This window comes from Lissotriton vulgaris, chromosome 7 (genome assembly GCF_964263255.1).
Source record: "Lissotriton vulgaris chromosome 7, aLisVul1.2, whole genome shotgun sequence".
Lineage (NCBI taxonomy): Eukaryota > Metazoa > Chordata > Amphibia > Caudata > Salamandridae > Lissotriton > Lissotriton vulgaris.
The window spans coordinates 1370393766-1370412170 of NC_141695.1; the positions used below are offsets into that span (position 1 = coordinate 1370393766).

At 48.8% G+C, this 18405-nt stretch overlaps 1 long non-coding RNA gene across 1 annotated transcript in view; it reads right to left on the minus strand.

Annotated features, from left to right (window-relative positions):
- Positions 1–1632: 1632 nt before the first annotated feature.
- The window catches only part of LOC147703732 (uncharacterized), a 35354-nt gene continuing 18581 nt past the window's right edge, over positions 1633–18405 (minus strand). Inside the window, exon 3 of the long non-coding RNA XR_015297315.1 lies at positions 1633–2553. This is a non-coding gene — a long non-coding RNA (uncharacterized LOC147703732). The remainder of the gene's footprint in view (positions 2554–18405) is intronic.

Sequence of the window (18405 nt, forward strand, 5' to 3'; positions counted from 1 at the left end):
GAAAACCGGCCTCGGTCTGTGGCTCCAGTAGCAACCCTGCATAACCAATGTATATCAAAATGATGTCAAATAACAGCACAGCAGTTGCGCGCACCTCTGAGCAGAAGACTGAGAGTAGTAACGATGCTTCAGCCAATTAGTCGTTCAGTGTGAACACCAACTGTAATCTGGAGTAATCAGGGGCCTCATTTATGTGGCCCCTTGCGCCATCGGAACTTCACTTTTCATGAAGTTCCGTGGCGCAGAAGCCTGCGTGGTATTTATCAGGCAGCAGTACGCCAGTTTTTGTGGCGTACTGCTGCCTGATAAATATCAGTCCCTTTAACGCAGTATACTGCGTTAAAGGGGCGTGCAATGGGTGTTGCTGGGGGCGTTCCCAGCAACATCCATGGCCTTTTGACACTGCCCCAGATTTACGAGAAATCGTAACTCTGAAGCAGTGCCAAAAGCTTACGCCTCCCCAGGGGAGGCGTAAGAGAGGCACAACAGGGAGAAATGTCTTTATTTCTCCTCGTATTTCCTTTTTCTATGTGTGCTTCATTCTGCAGCACACATAGAAAGAGGAAAAGCCTCTTGTGATTATTTTTGTACAGAAAGGTTTTCCTTCCTGTACAAAAATAATCTTCCCCGCAACGCAGGCACCCTTGCACCATTGTGCAAGGGTGCCTGCGCTGGCGCAGGCAGCCCATTGTGCGCCGGCGGAGAGGAAAAGGACAGGAATGCGCCGTATCTTATAGATACGGCGCATTTCTGCCCTTTTCTTTTGCCGTAGGGAAGCGCAGCAGGAAGGCCTGCTGCGCTTCCCTACGGCAAAAAGTCATAAATGAGGCCCATGTCCCTTCCACATTGCGAGTGACCGCCATATCCTTCGTAAGAGGCGGTGCTCAGGCGTGAGCGTTAAAGATGTGTAAGGGGTTGAAGTTCGAAATGTCAGTTCTCAAAACGTGGTTGCAAATTGTACGCAAACAATTTGCGAATGGAAAGGACTTTTGCAGGCTTACCCAAAATTCCCAAATCAGAGTGTTCCAATCCAAACTAACTCTTCTGTATTTGTGGCTTAGGGCGCCATTTGCGACTCACTACGATTCTATGTCATCACAGGGATGGTGACCTGCTGCACTCAGCAGAACAACCATGTCTGTGATCGGATTTAAAATTCAATCAACTTTTTTTTTGTTAAATGCAGTCCTATTTGCCTTAAAGAAAACAGGACTGCAATTAAAAAGAAGAGTTCATGTTTTTGCTTTTTCTTTTTTTGGAGTGACAGTGCTCCGATGGACCAATGCCTACTCCCCCAAAAACCCTTTTCTAAAATATTCACAAAGAGGAATGGGTCCCTTCCCATTTGCACCTCCTTTGAGTTATTGTATAGTTTCAGTGTTTTGTGATCAGATTTAGATGGCAGAACATTGACACATACCTTAAAAAATCGCTATTTGGAAGGGATGCCTAAAACACACATCTTTTAAATAGAGATTTACATCAAGCCCCCAGCTCATGTACTCATTCACTGTAGGCAAGGACAAACACAGAAGCACCCAATGCAATGACTCTTCGCAGCAAGCATATAAGACTTTAAACAATATTCAGGCGCAACTTCTGTGGCCTCACCAGAAACAACATCCGTTTGAAGACGACCAAAACAAGGTTTATTCCAAATCATTCAAAATTGAAATGAGACTAGAAATCTACATAGTTAATGAAGGAATACAAGCGAATTGATTGTGTTGACGTAATCTAGATGCTGGCTGTGGGCATGGACATTGAGAGCAAAGGCGCCCTGTGTGAAACACCTGAATAAAACTGTCCCAGCCTGGTACAAATTCAGTTCGGTTGCCCTGATATGGCTCTGACTTGGTTCATGTGTTGGACATGATTGCAACCATGACCATGGGTAGGTAGGTGTATGAGGGACGATTGTTTTATTCCTTTATATGTTTTAATTATTTACATTTGTAATAATATATTAGACTAATTTAATTGTATAGTGGATGAAGCTGAAGTGAATGCTTTTTAGAGGTACTGATTCTTATGAACGAGGTGTACGTTTATGGCATTTTTAGCCGAAATAAAGATACAGAAGGAACATCAGGGGCTTATCCAGGCCTGCTGAAGTAAAATGCAAGGACAGCACTCAGCAAGACCAGGAGGGAGCCTTTATGGCCGACTGCCTCATTTTTTTTCGTCGTTGTCACAGTAGTCTTTATTGTGGTTGACGTGGTAGTTCCAGTGGTTGACGTGCTGTTTGTAGAGTTTGTGGCGATGATAGTGGCTGAGACGGGGAAAGAGGTTATGGTGCGGTTTGCTGAAGTGGCTCCCCCACTGGTGGTTCCAGTGGCTGACGTGCTGTTTGAGGAGTGTGGGCTGATAACAGCGGTTGTAGAGGGGTTTGCTGAAGCAGGGGAGTTTGTTGAGGCGGCGGGGTTTGTTGAAACGATAATGTCAGTGGTTGTTTCGCCTGTAGTGTTGGTACTGGCCGCGACTCTGAAATGTAGGCCCAACAGCAACACAAGCACCGCAAAACACACCATTCTGTTGGACATCACGTGGTTCCTGGAAAAAAACAAAAGGTAGATTTTTTTATTTGCCTTTTTTCCTGCAGGGCCTCGCAGCCAAACAGCATAGGTTCATGCTAAACAGTCATGTAATACCAAGTATTCTCAACAATATAACGATTTGGTTTATTATGTCATTTATAGGGTGCACACATCAAATTCTGAAACCACAAAAAAATGCCGAAGGGGCTTTGAAACGGTCTCCCACAAGTACCCGCACCTGATTTGCCTGTTAGCTGCGGCGTTCACACTGCTGCATTTCCTGGGTGATTAATTTAGTGTTGGGGCGCCACCCACAGGTTTAAAGTTGAATTAGTGACGGACAGCTAACATCAATGTAGCAGTGCTGTACTGCCTAACCCAGAGTGGTAGATTTATATAAAAGTGAATCTAGAATGGAATGTGTGGGGCATTAAGCAGTGTTATCTAAAGCCAGTTATTCTGTTGTGGTACTACTAACAGCTATGAGCCACTGCAATAAATGTGGGAATTTGTTTTAAAAGTGCTCTTGTTTAGAATTAGACACTGAAAGTTGGAGCAAGGCTCGAGACATATGTCGATCTGGTTGTGGTTCGGCTGAAGGTCCTCGTGGATCCTCAACCCCAAAAACACCAGAGCTGTCACGTGGCTTCTTCCTGCCACCCACAATCTCCCTTCATGCGACTAGAATTCAAGAAAACCGCACCAACATTTGAGGTAAAAAGGAGAGAGAAGGGAATGTCCTAGTACTTACTGGTAATCTTCATTACTCTTGGTCCCGTTGACCTTGTCCCATTGCTCATAAATTGGAGATGACCATCTCCACGACAGAAAAAAAGAAAAGGAGCATGCTGGGATACCCTACCTGCCAGGGCCGGTCCTAGGCATGGGCGGTATGGGCAGCTGCCCAGGGCCTCGCGCTCAGGGGGCCCCCTGCCGGCCCCGCAGAGTAGGGAAAAGAGCACTCGCGCAGGCAGTAAGGCACTTAGAGGGGCCTCACATCTTCCCTTTCGCCCGGGGCCTCAGAAGGCCTAGGACCGGCTCTGCTACCTGCACCCTCCCACTGGGAGTACATAAGCGGTACCAGCCCAGCATGCAGCCTGAAAACACCAAGTCAACAACAGGAAGGCCGGCCGCCAGGGAGGGAGGGAGGGGCGTAAGGAATGGGACGAGGTCAGCGGGACCAGGAGTAATGAAGATTACCGGTAAGTAATAGGACATTACCCCCAGGTCCCTCCTGACCTCGTCCCATTCCTCACAAATTGGAGAATACCAAAGCAGAGAACCCGGCCTTCCAGAACCCCACCAACACCAAGGGCACCAGACCAAAAACAGCACCCCACAGGCCCGAACCAAGACCCCAAAAATCCAGAAGGGGACGGCCAAACAAGAACCACCCCCCAGGCAAGCCAGAAGGGAGTCACAAAAGCAGAGCCAAGCCCCCAAGGGAGCAACCAGAGGGCCAAAACCAAGGCGACCCCTCCCCCCCCTCAACGACCAAAGGAAGCCCAGGAGAAGCGGGTGCACCCCAACAGAGAACAGAGCCTGGAAAGGGCAACCGATCAGGGAGAAACCCCCAAGGGCGAAGCCCCCCGACCCAGCACCACCAGGCAGCCACCCAACCAGGGACCAACAGGCCAATCCAGCTCAACGGACAAGGGCAGAGGAGAACAGTCCGCACAGGGCGGTAGGGCGGAAGGGCCAGGAAGTAACAAAGCAGAGGGACGACCCCAACACACCAATGGAAGCCCCCAGCAGAGCCACAAAGAGGGCAGCAACAGGGAACCCAGATGCCAGAAACCCACCGAAGGACCAGGCCACAGGGCAGAACCGACCAAAGGCCAATCCCAGCAGAGACACCGAAGAGCCGCAGCACCCAAAATGCCAACCAACCGGGAGAAGAACCCGGCGCCCAAGTACTGACCAGGACCGGGGCAAACCAAAGCAGGAGACACCTGGACAAAAAAAACAGCAACCTACCCAACAGAGGCCAGGGAGAGCAAAACGTCCAACCCAAAACAGACCCGTCAAAAACCAGGGCACATCCAAGAAAGACAACAAAGGCCCCACACGGAACCAGGGAAACCAAAACCCCAGACCCGGAAAGGAGGAAACCACACCAACCAAGAGCCGGACCAACCGCCAGGAGGAGAAAGGAGGACACCACGGAACCACCGAAGGCGAAACCCCAAAGGCAGAAGGGCAAAAACAGGAAAGACCAACAAGGAGGCCCACAGCCCAACCCCAAGAAGCCAGCCGCAGAACAGGCAGGCCAGCCAGCCAGGAGGCACACAACACCGCACCACCAGGACCCGGAAAGAGAGGCAAAAAGAACCCCCAAGCAGGAAGGGGCACAGGGAAAGGCACAGCAGCCAACCACAGCCAGGCCCTCCAGAGAAAGGAGAAGCAGAGGGAGGAAGCCCAGAGCCCACACAATGGACTCAGCGCCACAGCCAACCGAAGGGAACGGCCCCGGAAAGGACAGAAGACCAGTCCAGGACCGTGACAAAGCCCAAGAGAATGAGCAGCCAGGAAAGGACCCCAGCAGGGACCAAAAAAAGGACCCCAAGCAAAGAAGGGCCCCACAGCACAAAGCCCAAGACAACCAAGCCGAGAGGCACACCAGCGACCCAAACGCACAAGCGAACAGGAGGCCAAAACAGGGACCGGAAAGGCAAAACCAACAGAGGCAGAGCTCAGGCCCCCAGAGCACACAGGAAAAACCCAGGCACTGAAAGCAAAGGAGAGGAGCCCGAAGAAGCCAAAGGCACACCGCTCAACAACGGAGCGGGAAGGAACACCCCAGCGCCAACAAGAGAGCAAAGGGCACATGCCGAAAACAGCCCGTGTGGGAGCACAGGGCCAATAACAGTCCCCCAAAGCCCCAGACCCGAAGCAAAGCCAACCTCAACCCAAAGCAGAGTGAGAGGGGTGGGAAGCAGAAACGATCCACACACCAGGGGAGGCAGACACCAAACTCCCACAAGAAGGGAAATGGCACGGCCAACAGGGCAAGGCACAAGAGCCGAGCAACCTAAGAACAAGAGGCCACCCAAGGCAGAAGCCAAGGAAGACCAACTAATCCCAGCCACCACCTGAGGGAAACAGGGCAGCAGGCGAGAAGACACCAGAGCCAACACCATAATAAGGCCAAGGTCCACCAGGACAGAGGAGGAGCACAACAACACCCCCCCCCCCCCTCCCCCTGCCGGAAAACAAGGGGGAGACTCCACCAGAAGGCAGACACCCAGAGCTCGGGTCAAGCAAAAGCACCCGAAGGGAGCAAGAAGCGCCCAACAGCGAAAACCGCAGACAGGCAGGCTGGCACCCAGACAGGCACGCGCCCGAACCCACAGACGGGCAGGAACCAAGGGGCGGAATGGCGACAGGCAACCAATGGAAGACCAAGAAGCACCCGGCACCAGTGACAAGCAGCCAGAGCCGACCAGAACAGGCAGCAGCAATGGGAAAACCCAGGCGCACTCCAACCCCGGCATCCACCAGGGACAACCAGGGAGAGGACCAAGAAGAAGCCAACAAACCCCTGGAGAGACCGCCCAAAGCGAGCTACGGCCCAGCAAGCAGACACCACCCCAGAGAGGAACCAAAGCCAACCCAGCCAAACCACAGGCCAGGCAGCAGATGCAACAGAAACCAAGGCTGCAGGCTAGCACAGGCAGAAAACTGCCAGGCGGCAAGCACCAAGGGGACAGGCCACAGCAGACCCACAGGGACCTATCCCCTAGCCCAGACACCCACCAGCAAGGAGCGCCGATCAAGCGAGAAGCCACAAGGCCAAGGAACACACAACCCCCGGAGGAAGACCCGAAGGACCCCCCCTGACAGAACCGCCCCAAACAAAAGGCAGCAGGGGAATCATGGCCAAAGACAGGACATCGAAGGCAGGGGAGCCAACGACGCAGCCAGAGCAGGTGGCAGTGGAGGCAGAGAACCAGGCCGGAGACACCAAGGACCCCGGACCGAGGCATCAAAAGGACCACAAGCAACCAGCAAAGTACATAGGGCAAGCACTCAGGAACAGCAAGGGAGGACACCAGCCGAACCCAGAGCAGAGCGCAGGCCGCGCAAGGAGGAGGGCCCGGGACCAAAACCAGACCACCCCCAGGAGCCAGGCACACAGGGAGGAAGCAACCCCAGCAATGGGGAAGAGCAGCCATGGCCACAAGCGAACACCCAACCAGAAGGAGGCGAGAACAACGCCGCCGCACCCCCCCCAGCACCAAGCCCATCCAAAGTGCAACAGCAGACCACAAGCAGCACAGACGGACACACAGCAGTCGGCACAAGGGGAAATGAGGCAAACCACCCCGCAGACAGCCAACACAGGCAGTGAAACACAAGAGAGTGAAACACAGACAACGGAAAAAAAAGCATATGATCACAACCACCAGGCCACAGGGACTCAGCAAGGCAGCAACCCGGATAATAACATCAGGCAAGAATAGGCCAAGAAACCAAGCACAACAGGGAAAGGCACACACAGAGACCCCCGGGTGCCAAACAAATGGAACAGCAAAGTGCAAGGACACTCCACCAAACAACAATGCAAGAATGTTAACCCCCAAACTAGGACAATGGGTGAGCAAGCCAGACACCCCGTTCACAGCACAGAACAGAGTCAACAGGCGCATATGCAATGGCGCTGAAATAACAGATGCACAGTGCTACCCAACCCAAAGGCACACAGTACATCTACCACAAACAGATAAAGGCGGAGAGGACCGGCCGGGATCTGAACCAGTGACCATGAGGACGAACACAGGCCACAGCAGTGGATGTAAAGTCCACCGAGCCACCAGACCCAGCGTACCACCAGTCACAACCCCGTCCAAACAACGCAGCAGGCAACAGAAAGCACGTCCACTACCACCCCTTCCCATGGCCTGCGCCCAACACAAGGGAACCCATGTGAACACCACAAGGTCAAACACAGGCCACGTGTACGTATAAAATGGGACCCATACGCGGTACTCACCAAGGGGGCAGGAAGGGCACACCACAAGCCCTAATGCTCATGAACCAGCCCAGGTGCACAACAGGACACCAGCACTGGGAGGAGAAACAGCAAGGAGCAGGAAACCAATCCACCAGACCTGGCCTCCGAGGGAGAAAAGAGAGTCCACACATATTGCAGATAAGAGAAAAAAGAAAACGCTATGCGGTAGTTACCACAGGGGTAGTCAACACCACCACACAAAGACTGACCCCCAAACCACCAGCCCAGATGCCATCAAGAACAAGCTCCGAGTCATCATAGGCAAAACCGGGAGAAACAGTCACCCCCAAGCGTCCAAGCAGCGTCCAGGGAGGAGATCCAAAGCCAAACAGCTCCAACCGGCAACGAGGAACACCAGGAGCCACACCAAGTCTGGCCCGAGGTGCTCCAAGCAGCAGCAGCAGCGCGTCTCCCCGACCGGCCCAGCCACAGGAAAATGTGGCCTTCAACCCGGAACAGCCTCGGGAAGAGCGGCACCCCAGCCACAAAGGACCGGCCGCACCCAACGCGTCTCCCGGCAAGCCCGGCAGGCCAGGAGAACGCGGAACAGGACGTCGAGAAGCCCAGCAGCACAACATGTCAACGAGGAGGACTCCAGGGACGGAGAGGACAGCCCGGCAGCGTGAATTGACGACCCTGAAGCCACAGCCGGTAAGAGCAAACTCCACATCCATTCTGTCGGAAGACAAAAAAAATGAACAGGTTGCATGCTCTGCTGGTACCGCTTATGTACTCCCAGTGGGAGGGAGCAGGTAGGGTATCCCAGCATGCTCCTTTTCTTTTTTTCTGTCGTGGAGATGGTCATCTCCAATTTGTGAGGAATGGGACGAGGTCAGGAGGGACCTGGGGGTAATACCTATCTAGTGGCTGAACTGTACAATGTAAACCTGGAATCAATCCCGGCTTCTCCCACTTGAACACATTGTGTGATCTTGGGCAAATACGTTATTTCACGGAGCCTCTTTATTTCAGGTTATGCGCTGTGATTAATTTAATAGCGTATAATGTTGCTTCATCTATAATACGAACCGGAGCCATATTTTGGGCACACATACTGACTTGCTGCTTAGTTCATGGGCAAAACCTATCAACTGATCAATGCTTCTTGACAAAGCGAGATAATCTGATGTAGGTGAAACACTTCTGGATGCTAAAGAAATCTACCTTTTAAATCACTTCTGTATGCTAAAGAAATACACTTATTTAAATTTTCGAAGAGTCTGTTATTCATGTCTTTTGCATGATTTACAGACTTTTGCATGATTTACCTGCCACATATTTATTGAGCCGGCTAGTGTATGCCTTTAGAGCCAATCCAGACGACTGGGTCATCTCTTTCTCAGCTCTCCATGTTAATCTGCTGGGCCCACCCTACTCTACTCTTGTTTCAATATTTAGCTACCACTTAGTAATATTCATATTACATTATCATATCACATGCACCTAAGGTCGGCGTGGGCCAAGCCTGCAACCTAGCTGACCATAATCATATGTCCCCCACAACAAACAACACACGTTACTCAGGCATGTAGTGCCTCATTGGCCACTACTGTAATGAAGGGGAACATCAACCATTTTGTACACATACAAGGCAGGTGTGGGTGAAGCCCAGGCCATGGCTGGCCATAACTACAAGCACCCCGAGAAGTACAACCTCTTCCCGGAAGTAAAGTTTGCCACATAGCACCATTATAATGATCTTAACAATGAGCATGTACCCCATACTCGAGGTCAATGTGTACAAAGCTGCCACTCTGGCAGTCCCTAATCACCTAGACCACGAACAGGCAGTGCAGCAACATTTGTCAAACATAACACATGCATCCAGGCGTGCAACCCCCTTAGTGCTAAAAGGGTTTCAGCCCACTGACCCACACAACCCGTCATTGGTCTGAACCCGGGTTACTGCTGCTCGAGGTGCTGTGGGCTCAGTTGCACAATGTCTGGAGGCTTCGCTCAGACACACCCGAGTTTTTCACAGGTCTTTAAAGACTATTTGCATATTTACATACCTTTGTAAATTGGTTATCGAGGCTTAGTTTTTTTTTCTGGTTCCAGTACCCCCCTGGGCCTCCTTACATATGTATTTTACATTTACTGCCGTAGTGTGAGAATGCATGTCATGAAAAGGAATATAAAGTAGGGTTGTCATAAGAAAAATGCAAGCACTGTGTTGTTTAAAGAGCCTGCAAATTACTTGTCTTGACACTTAAAAGGGTTATAAATAAGAAACTATGAATGCATTTGTAATGTGACTTCTCTGTCTTTGTTCCCTTTAATTATCAGTCATGGGTCATTCAGGCAGCACTAGAACACATTTAAAAGTGCTGTCTATTTATATTTGCTGTTCGAAGTATGCAGAGATGAGTGCTGAAAATACGGCTTTAAGTTACTGTTTATTTTTGTACCATCTGGAACATCAAAATAATGAGCTGGCAGCCCTAATCATAAGACTTGAAGTTTGTTGCAGGATCAGAACATTATTTATTTCCTCCTCCCTCGATCCCTCATTAATGCCATAATAGCTGGGCTGTAAGCGGGCCTGGTCCAGCCGATGCTCAGCACCGGCAGTTCTTAAAAGCAGGCACTGAGAAGGGTCCCTATCGGGCTCTTCAAATTTTAACTCTGCAGCAGTTCACTGTTTTGATGTGACTTTTATTTTTTTGTAATTCTGTATTGCTAAACTCGAAGTGCTTTACATGAGCACCAACAAGAGGTAGGCACGGACAATTGAGTGATTTGCCCAGAAACAAAGGATGTTGCCCGACGCTGAGACTCAAACCTGCTTCCTCAGCTCCAAAGTTGGCAGCTTTAACCATTCCGCTACAACCTCTTGCGCATGAACTATAGCATTTTCAATATTATATACAATGAAGCCATAGGTGTATGTCTGCATGTAGTATATGTATCTTATGCAACTAACAACCTTTGACAAAGCCAATAGTCATGGCCTGCTATGGGTGTAATGTTACTTATGTGGAGGCAATAACAGAAGCAGCAAAATATTAGTTAGGCGGCACATTATGCTGAGCACAGGTTTTTAGCATAAAACATTTTAAGCCACACCCTTAATTATATCAGCCACGCCCCTTTGAGAGATCTCCCATTTTGTTTCATCCCACTTCAACCCCTGCGTAATAGCAATAGTTTAACTTATATCTGAAACCATATGCCGCCATCAATAACATGCTGAGTTACTTCAAATGTCTGGGAATGCACCCTGCATTCAGACACTCACTCCTCATTCTAGCCCTTCATTTTCACACTCACCCTGCACTCACAGCAATCAAAATGCACTCACAATGATCACCATGCACTCACACCATTTACCCGCTCACCCTGCACTCACAGTGATCACTCTGCACTCACAATGCACTGTGCTGTTCACCCTGTACCTCACCCTGCAGTCACATGAGCACATTACTCACCTTGCACTCATGTGACACTTCACTCCCCTGTCCCCCTCACTGCTCAACCTGCAATCTCACTCAAAGAAGTGCATCACTAACCATGCATTAATTCGTCTCATTCTGCACTTACATCCACACCCAAATTCATATGGTCACCTCACTCAACCTGCAGTCACTCCTCTTACCCTACTCTCACACTGTCACATCGCTCACCATGCACTCACATGGGCACTCATGCCACCCACACGGAGCAGAGGGTTAATGTGCCTGCTACACAGAACGTGTACCATGCAGATCACAGAACTGAGTGTGATTGAACTATAAGTAGCGGTATAAAAAACTGAAATATTTGTCAGAAAGGTGCTATAGAGAGATGAGATGCACTGTTGGTGAGTGGTACTGAGGGAATTCATGGAGAAGGTAGAAATAGGGGCGGGGCGCCAAAAAAGACTGTTGCACTGCGTACGACCAGTGATCAGGCCTGCCCTGGCAGCGAGTGTTAGCCCCACCCCCGATTTTCTGGTCTTGTTATGTCCCTGCATGCATCCAAAGCGGTGATCAGACACTGATGACGTGATACCTGCTCCGGTTTGGCTCCGCTGCTGACTGTCCTTTGAATTTAAATTCTCTTGTTTTAATGCTGAGACCTTACACATGAAGCCACCCTCATTGGCCTGGGTGCCTGCAGAAACAGGTGGAAACCAGGAGGCCAAAGGCAGTGTGTGACATAGAGTGACAGGCAAGGAGGTGAAGCTGAACCTGGATTCACAAGATGGAACCTAGTCAGACAAGTAAGCATGATCTGAGTAGATGGAGATTCAGTGGAAAAGGGGAGCATCATGTCATTGCAGTGGTCAGACCCTCTGACCACTCAGTGTACCTACTGGGTGAGCGTGCCTTTGGGCGGAGAGCTCTGCAGATGGTCTCTGCACCTGTTTAGGGAGGACATTTTGCGTTATGATGGATTATTTAAGAGATGCACATCTAATGTTATAACAAGGTTTTAAAAAAGAAATATGTGCACTAATTTGTACACATGAATGTACTGAATTAGTATTCATAAATTGTAAAGTGTGTACATTTTAAAGACAAACAATGCCCAGTAAAACATTTGAAAGGTTAGTTCGCATAACCCGATGATTTACATGACAGGTATTTAAAGTACACACAAACACACACAGAAAAATTGCACACAGCAGACACCTCGCATTATTGCGCACAAACTAACAAGTTACATTCAGAATGAAATGCCCACGATGCAGGTTTGGGGCAAGATGGCGGCTGGCTCTCTGGCCTTGTGAGCTGGTTTTAGCGTTTCTCTCCCCCTGGATGACCTGCTGACTTTCTTGGCCTTTAGCACGGGCCGATAGGATCTAAACCATTGAAAATAAACGCCACTCTGACCTGTGCTGGGAGATTCTCCGGTGGTCCTGTACTCATCGACGCTGCCTGTCATATTTAATCATAGCTCCTCGGCGTCTGCTGGGCAGCGGCTTGTGCTCACCTCAGCGATTCCATCGGCGGTGCTCTGTCAGCGCTGCAATGCCGCCGAAAGGGAAGACGAAAATCCTGCCTCGGGCTACCTCAAAGACCGGCTCTTCGGCGCCTCAACCTCCAGCTGCTCAAACTGCAATCCCATCCGCCGAGAATATTAAAAGGGGCCAGCCAGACACTGCATCTGGTAAAACAGAGAAAAAACTACTCCAGTTCCAGGAATGTTCCAATGTCGGGCAAGCAGCATAAACAAAAAGCCACAGAGCCCACAGAGCCTAGCTGTTGTGAAATCTTGCAATCCCCTTACTGCTCCTCCTAATGCCTCCACAACGACAACTGATAAGGCAGACAGTGCTTCTCTACTATCTTTTTCGACAGTTTTGCCTAAGGACATCGATGGGGGCACTGTTGGAGGTACAATCGGGCAACTTGAGGTGGGGGTGCTTGGTGGTAATGCCTCAGGGATTTCGACTTACATGGATCCTTTACTGGATTTGACTGCCCAACCCAGTGGGCTACTGGGAGTTATAGTTCCCACGGACTCTGTTCTAACACACAATCAGCAGCAGCAGCTGCCCACCTTATGGTTCTCCCTACAGCCTCTCAAAATGATCATCCTCGTACAGAGGTATTGCAAGCTCCCCCACCCTCGGCATCAATTAATACAGATGGCGGCACAGATGGAGATCATTTTTTTTCTCTATCAGAACACACAGGCTCCTCTGTGGACGATAGTGGGTTAGATAAGAACTGGACTGATGATGAAGATAGTGATCTGGGTGACTGGCGAACTAATGATTTCTTTAACTCTGCTAGTACTTCTAAGGGCCTCTGTACGGTTCGAAAAGTACCTCAAGATTCTAATATCGGCTCCCTAGCTTGGGATTATTCATTTTCCGCACAGTCTGGAGCACAAGGTAATCCCCTAAACTCTGCTACCAATGACATTGATTCCAGCTCAAGCCCACCTCCGGGTGAAATGACACTGGCAATTATATACCAGACAATAATTGCACACCTAGAGGAGACTCGACAGGAAAGTGCCCGGGCACAGGGGGCATGCCGCAGGGTTCAAAACTCACTTCGCAGGGTGGTCAAAACCTGTGCAGACATTGCATCTATGGTAGCCGAAGCAGAAACCCGGATCTCCACTCTTGAAGACGACATGGTCACCCAGAAGACCACTGTAGATTTACTCCAATCCCAGGGGGACGACATCCAGTGGAAACTAGTGGACATTGAAAACAGGGCTCGGAGAAATAATTTAAGAATTTTAGGGGTCCACGAAGGTATCGAAGGATCGGTTACTCGACAGTTTGTGGCTGAACTATTTTCGGAGGCCTTTCAAGAGGTTAAGGAATGGGATTGGCAATTAGAAATCCAACGTGCCCATTGGTTCCCGTTCAAGCCTAAACACTGATCTGGTCAAACGGACAATAGGCCAGTGCTATTTTAATCTGCTTGCATAATTTTTTAGCTAGAGAAAGGATTTACGATCTAGCTAGGCCTGATAGGCAAAGAGCAGGGAAGGGTTGACAATTTTTCGTTAGACCTGATTTTTGCCCAGCTACGGTTGAGCGGAGGTGGCAGCTCCGCCAGCTAATTGCCCCTTTCCAGTCTAAAGGGGCACAGGTATTTTTACTTTTCACTTCTAAACTTAAAGTTATCTATCAAGGCCAGACAACATGTTTTGAGTCTGAATTTCTGGCCAAGGCCTTTTTGGATTCATTCTAGTAAGCCGAATTTGTATGGATCTAAGTCTCTAGCTTTTTCTTTCTTTTTGAATTATTAGTGGGGACACTGCTCTATTGTGGGGATGATACTTTTTGGTATACCATGCCTTTGTTATGTTTCTGATATCTCCCAGGGCGTGTCCTCCAGTATCTTTAAGTTGGCAGCGACTCCAGGGGGGGGATTCTGGCTCATACTAGCTCCTCCATCATTCGGACTTCGGTCCTACTGCCTAGGTTGGGGGGTGGTGGTGTGAGGGTATTGAGGTTGGGTGGGTGTCAGGGGTGGGTGGCTGGATGAGGGGGTTGTTGGGGTAGGGGGTGGGTTGGGGGCGCATTAAAAAAAAAGCTTGACATTTTTTTGTCAAGGTTTCGTTCTGATTATCACAGTCACTATTCTGATTTTTGTGCACAAAAGACTTAATGGCGTTGGGTAAAATCCGTATAGCATCATGGAATGTTTGTGGTTTGAACAATGGGAAGAAGAGAGCTTTATTCTCAAGAGTTATTCAGGCTTTACACTTAGAGGTACTGTGCTTACAGGAAACCCATGTGCCCTGGAACAATCGAGATTATTTAAAAAATCCTGGATTTGACCTAATAGGGTGCTCCTGACAGTCCTCAATTATAAGGGGGTGACAATATTAGTAAGGCGGGGGATAGGATACTGTTTGAGAACCAGCCAAGATAATGGGGGACGATGGGTTATTTCTGAGCTTTTGATTAACGGTAGACCTTTGACTATTTGCACTGTATACAGCTCGAATGTGGATGACCCTGCAGTTTTGCATCATTTAAATGTAGAATTGGCTTTGTGGCCCCACTTCATCTGTCTTTGCGGCAATTTTAATATTAATCTGTCAGCTGACTTTAATCTCACAGGGGGGCAAAAATATGTGGGCAAGAAACCTAGAGTATTTAGGGCTCTGCAAGCGCTGGTGCAGGAACACTTTATGACTGACCTTTGGTTTCATCATTATAAGCATTTAGATGGCTACACATATTTTTCAGCTCCTCACAATAAAATGGTACGTTTGAATTATGTTTTCTTGTCTGATCAGCTCGCCGACACCACATTCATTTCGATTTTACCCCATATCATATCAGATCATAATCCGCTGATTATTGGTTGTACCTTAAATTGCATCGAGAAGGTTCCTAGATCATGGTCCTTCGAGAGAAAGCTCCTATCAGAACAATTATATTTAGATCACATGAGGCCCCGGATATCTGAATTTTTAAACATCAATAGAGGGTCAGCCCCTAGCAACATCGTTTGGGATACACTCAAGGCAGCGATTCGTGGTGAAACAAAGAGCTTCTCATTCCCTCGTCAGAGGCAAATCCAAGAGCAAACGAATGGGCGGATGGACGAATTACGTCTCGCAGAGGTCCTGCTCACGAGCGCAATCAAGGAGGGCAATGATATAGCCTATAGTCAAGCACAGGTTGCGCGTATTAAGGCTTCCCTACTCGAATTCTTTGGGCAGGACCTCGATGCCAAATATTTACAGTACCGCTCGATGATGTTCGAGTTTGGTGAAAAATCGGGCAGGGTATTAGCTAAACGACTACAGCAGCGAGCCCTGGCTAACCGCATTGTCAAGATTCAGGACTCTCAGGGCCACATTCATGATACTCCTGAAGGAGTCCTAACTGTTTTCTCTGAGTTTTATGGCTCTCGATATAAGGAGGAAACTTGGGACTTTAATATAGATCACGAGTTTGGCGCCTTTGTACATGAGCTTAACACCTTAAAAGTAACCGATCAGCAGAATACTATTCTGGCTGCACCTATAGAATGGGAGGAGATCGAACTGGCACTGAACTCATTGGCCAAGGGAAAGGCGTCAGCCCGGACTCTATTCCTTTGGAGTTTTATACTATATTTCGGTCTGAGATTCGGGATGACTTTCTAACAATCCTTTGAGATGTGCAGCTTGGCCTTATAACAGACTCTTGGCGCCACACAAACATCATTCTTTTTAAAAAGAAAGACAAGCCGGAGCTGGACCCTGCTTCATTCCGCCCGATATCACTGATCAATACCGATAGCAAGATTTTTGCAAAGATTTTGGCTACTAGATTACCGTCAGTGATATCTCCATTAGTTCCTATTCGCCAACACGGATTTATTCCTGGCAGGGACACAGCGTACCATGTCCGCCATGTTATAGCACTTTTTGGACTGGGCTCAAGCCACGGGATCCCCCCTCGGTGCAATCCTGTTAGACGCCAAAAAGGCGTTTGACAGGGTTGTCTGGAGGTTCTTTTGGAAAGTTCTGCACTGGAAGGGGTTCTGTTCAAACTTTATTTACGCTCTGCAGTCACTTTATATCACACCTCAAGCAACTTTATCTATATCAGGATTAGTCTCAAGATGTTTTGAAATTAGTAGGGGCACCAGGCAGGGTTGTCCCTGCTCGCCCCTGCTATTCGCTCTGTACATAGACCCGTTTCTAAGTAAACTTGAGCTTTCCCTGAATATATCCCCGGTTAGGATTAATGCATTTGGATTTAAAGCTCTGGCATACGCTGATGATATTATTGTGTTAACAAGCGATGTATCAGTCTCATTTCCAGCAATTAAGAACTTAGCGGCACAGTATGGCCACTGCTTGGGCTAAAAAGTTAATGCTCAGAAAACTCAGGTGGTTCAATCTACCGCTATGGGTCCCTCTGACGAGCCAGTAAGCATGAGCGAATTTTGCGGATCTCGCGTTCGCGAATTTTGCGGATTTGCGGATTCGCAATCCGCAAAATCCGCGAATTCCCGCGAATTTGCGGATTTTTTTTTTTTTTGTGTTCGCCCGTGTTTCTGCCAGTTCGCGAGGGTTTTGTACACTTTTGCAAATTGCGAACTTACCTGTCGGGTCGCAAGTTTCGCGAACTTGTTGTTTCTACGTGTCCAGCCTGTTTGGGACACTCTTCTTCATCACTGCCACTCTCTGTCACCACTGCCACTCTCTGACTACTCATGCCACCCTCTGGCCCACCCATGCCACCCTCTGTTTCATCACCACACCCTCTGGTTGTCCAGTGTACATTATTTTCGGCAAAGCAAAGCACACCTTCCCTGCCTCAAGTGACCTGAATTAATTTGGGGCTGATTAATGTGTCACAGAATATTTTTTTAGCTGGCACCTGCTTCCTTAGTGCGCCCTGATTAGTGATCTTTTGCACTTGCTAAGTGCTTTCATTGTTGCAAAATTAGTTACAACACCTGCCCTGCCCCAACTGACAATAATGAATTAGGGGCTGATTCATGGATTTTAACTTCCAGCCTGGCTCCTGCTTGTCTCCCTTAGCTGTAATTCAGGACCTTTGTGGCATATGTGTAACTATTCTGAGGTTCAGAGCAGGGTCACATAATAGTTTCAACTGGCAACTGAACTCTGGAGGGGCCCCTCAGGAAGCACTACAGGAAATGGCTACAAATGATGAGCCTGAACTTTTGAACCTGGTAAGTAGTTACTTTCAGTTTTGCTAAGATCGTATTTCTGCAATTTTGCACTTATTCGCGGGGCGCGAACTCACGTGAACTCACGCGAACAGTGCGAGCAGTGCGAGCAAAATCCGCTGCTCGCGGATTTGCGGATTTTGCGGGAGATTCGCAAATCTCGCGGATTGCGGATTTCCCGAAAATCCGCAAAATCCGCGAGCGGAACGGATTTTCCGCCCATGCCTACGCACCAGTGGTTCACAGTGTAATGTACCTAGGGATAAGAATTACAGCTGCAGTAGGTAAGTTGCCAGATATGAAAATTTTTCCTATCATAGACACAGTTAGTTCTACTCTGAGTAGATTAGATAATTTGCACCTATCTCTGTTTGGAAGAAGGAATGTGCTAAAAATGTTGATTTTACCGAAAGTTCTTTATATATTCAGGACCATTCCATTAGAGTTTGCCCAGTCAAGTCTTTCCCGTGCAGAGAGATTCTAAAGTAGGTTCCTAAGGGGATACCACCAGTCCCGAAGGGCGGCGAAATGGATGCAATTGCCACTGGACAGGGGTGGGTGGTTAGTTCCTAATCTGCTGCTCTACAGTTGGTCAGCCCTACTTCAACACTTTGCTGTGCCACTCTTTGGTGACTGAGCAGTACTTTCACCATGTTGTAGACCCTCTATTATTGAGATTGGCTTAGGACGCCAAGGGGATACTGTTGTCGGTCCACAAACCTAGTTATTACAAAAAAACTAAATTTAAAGTTATCGTCTC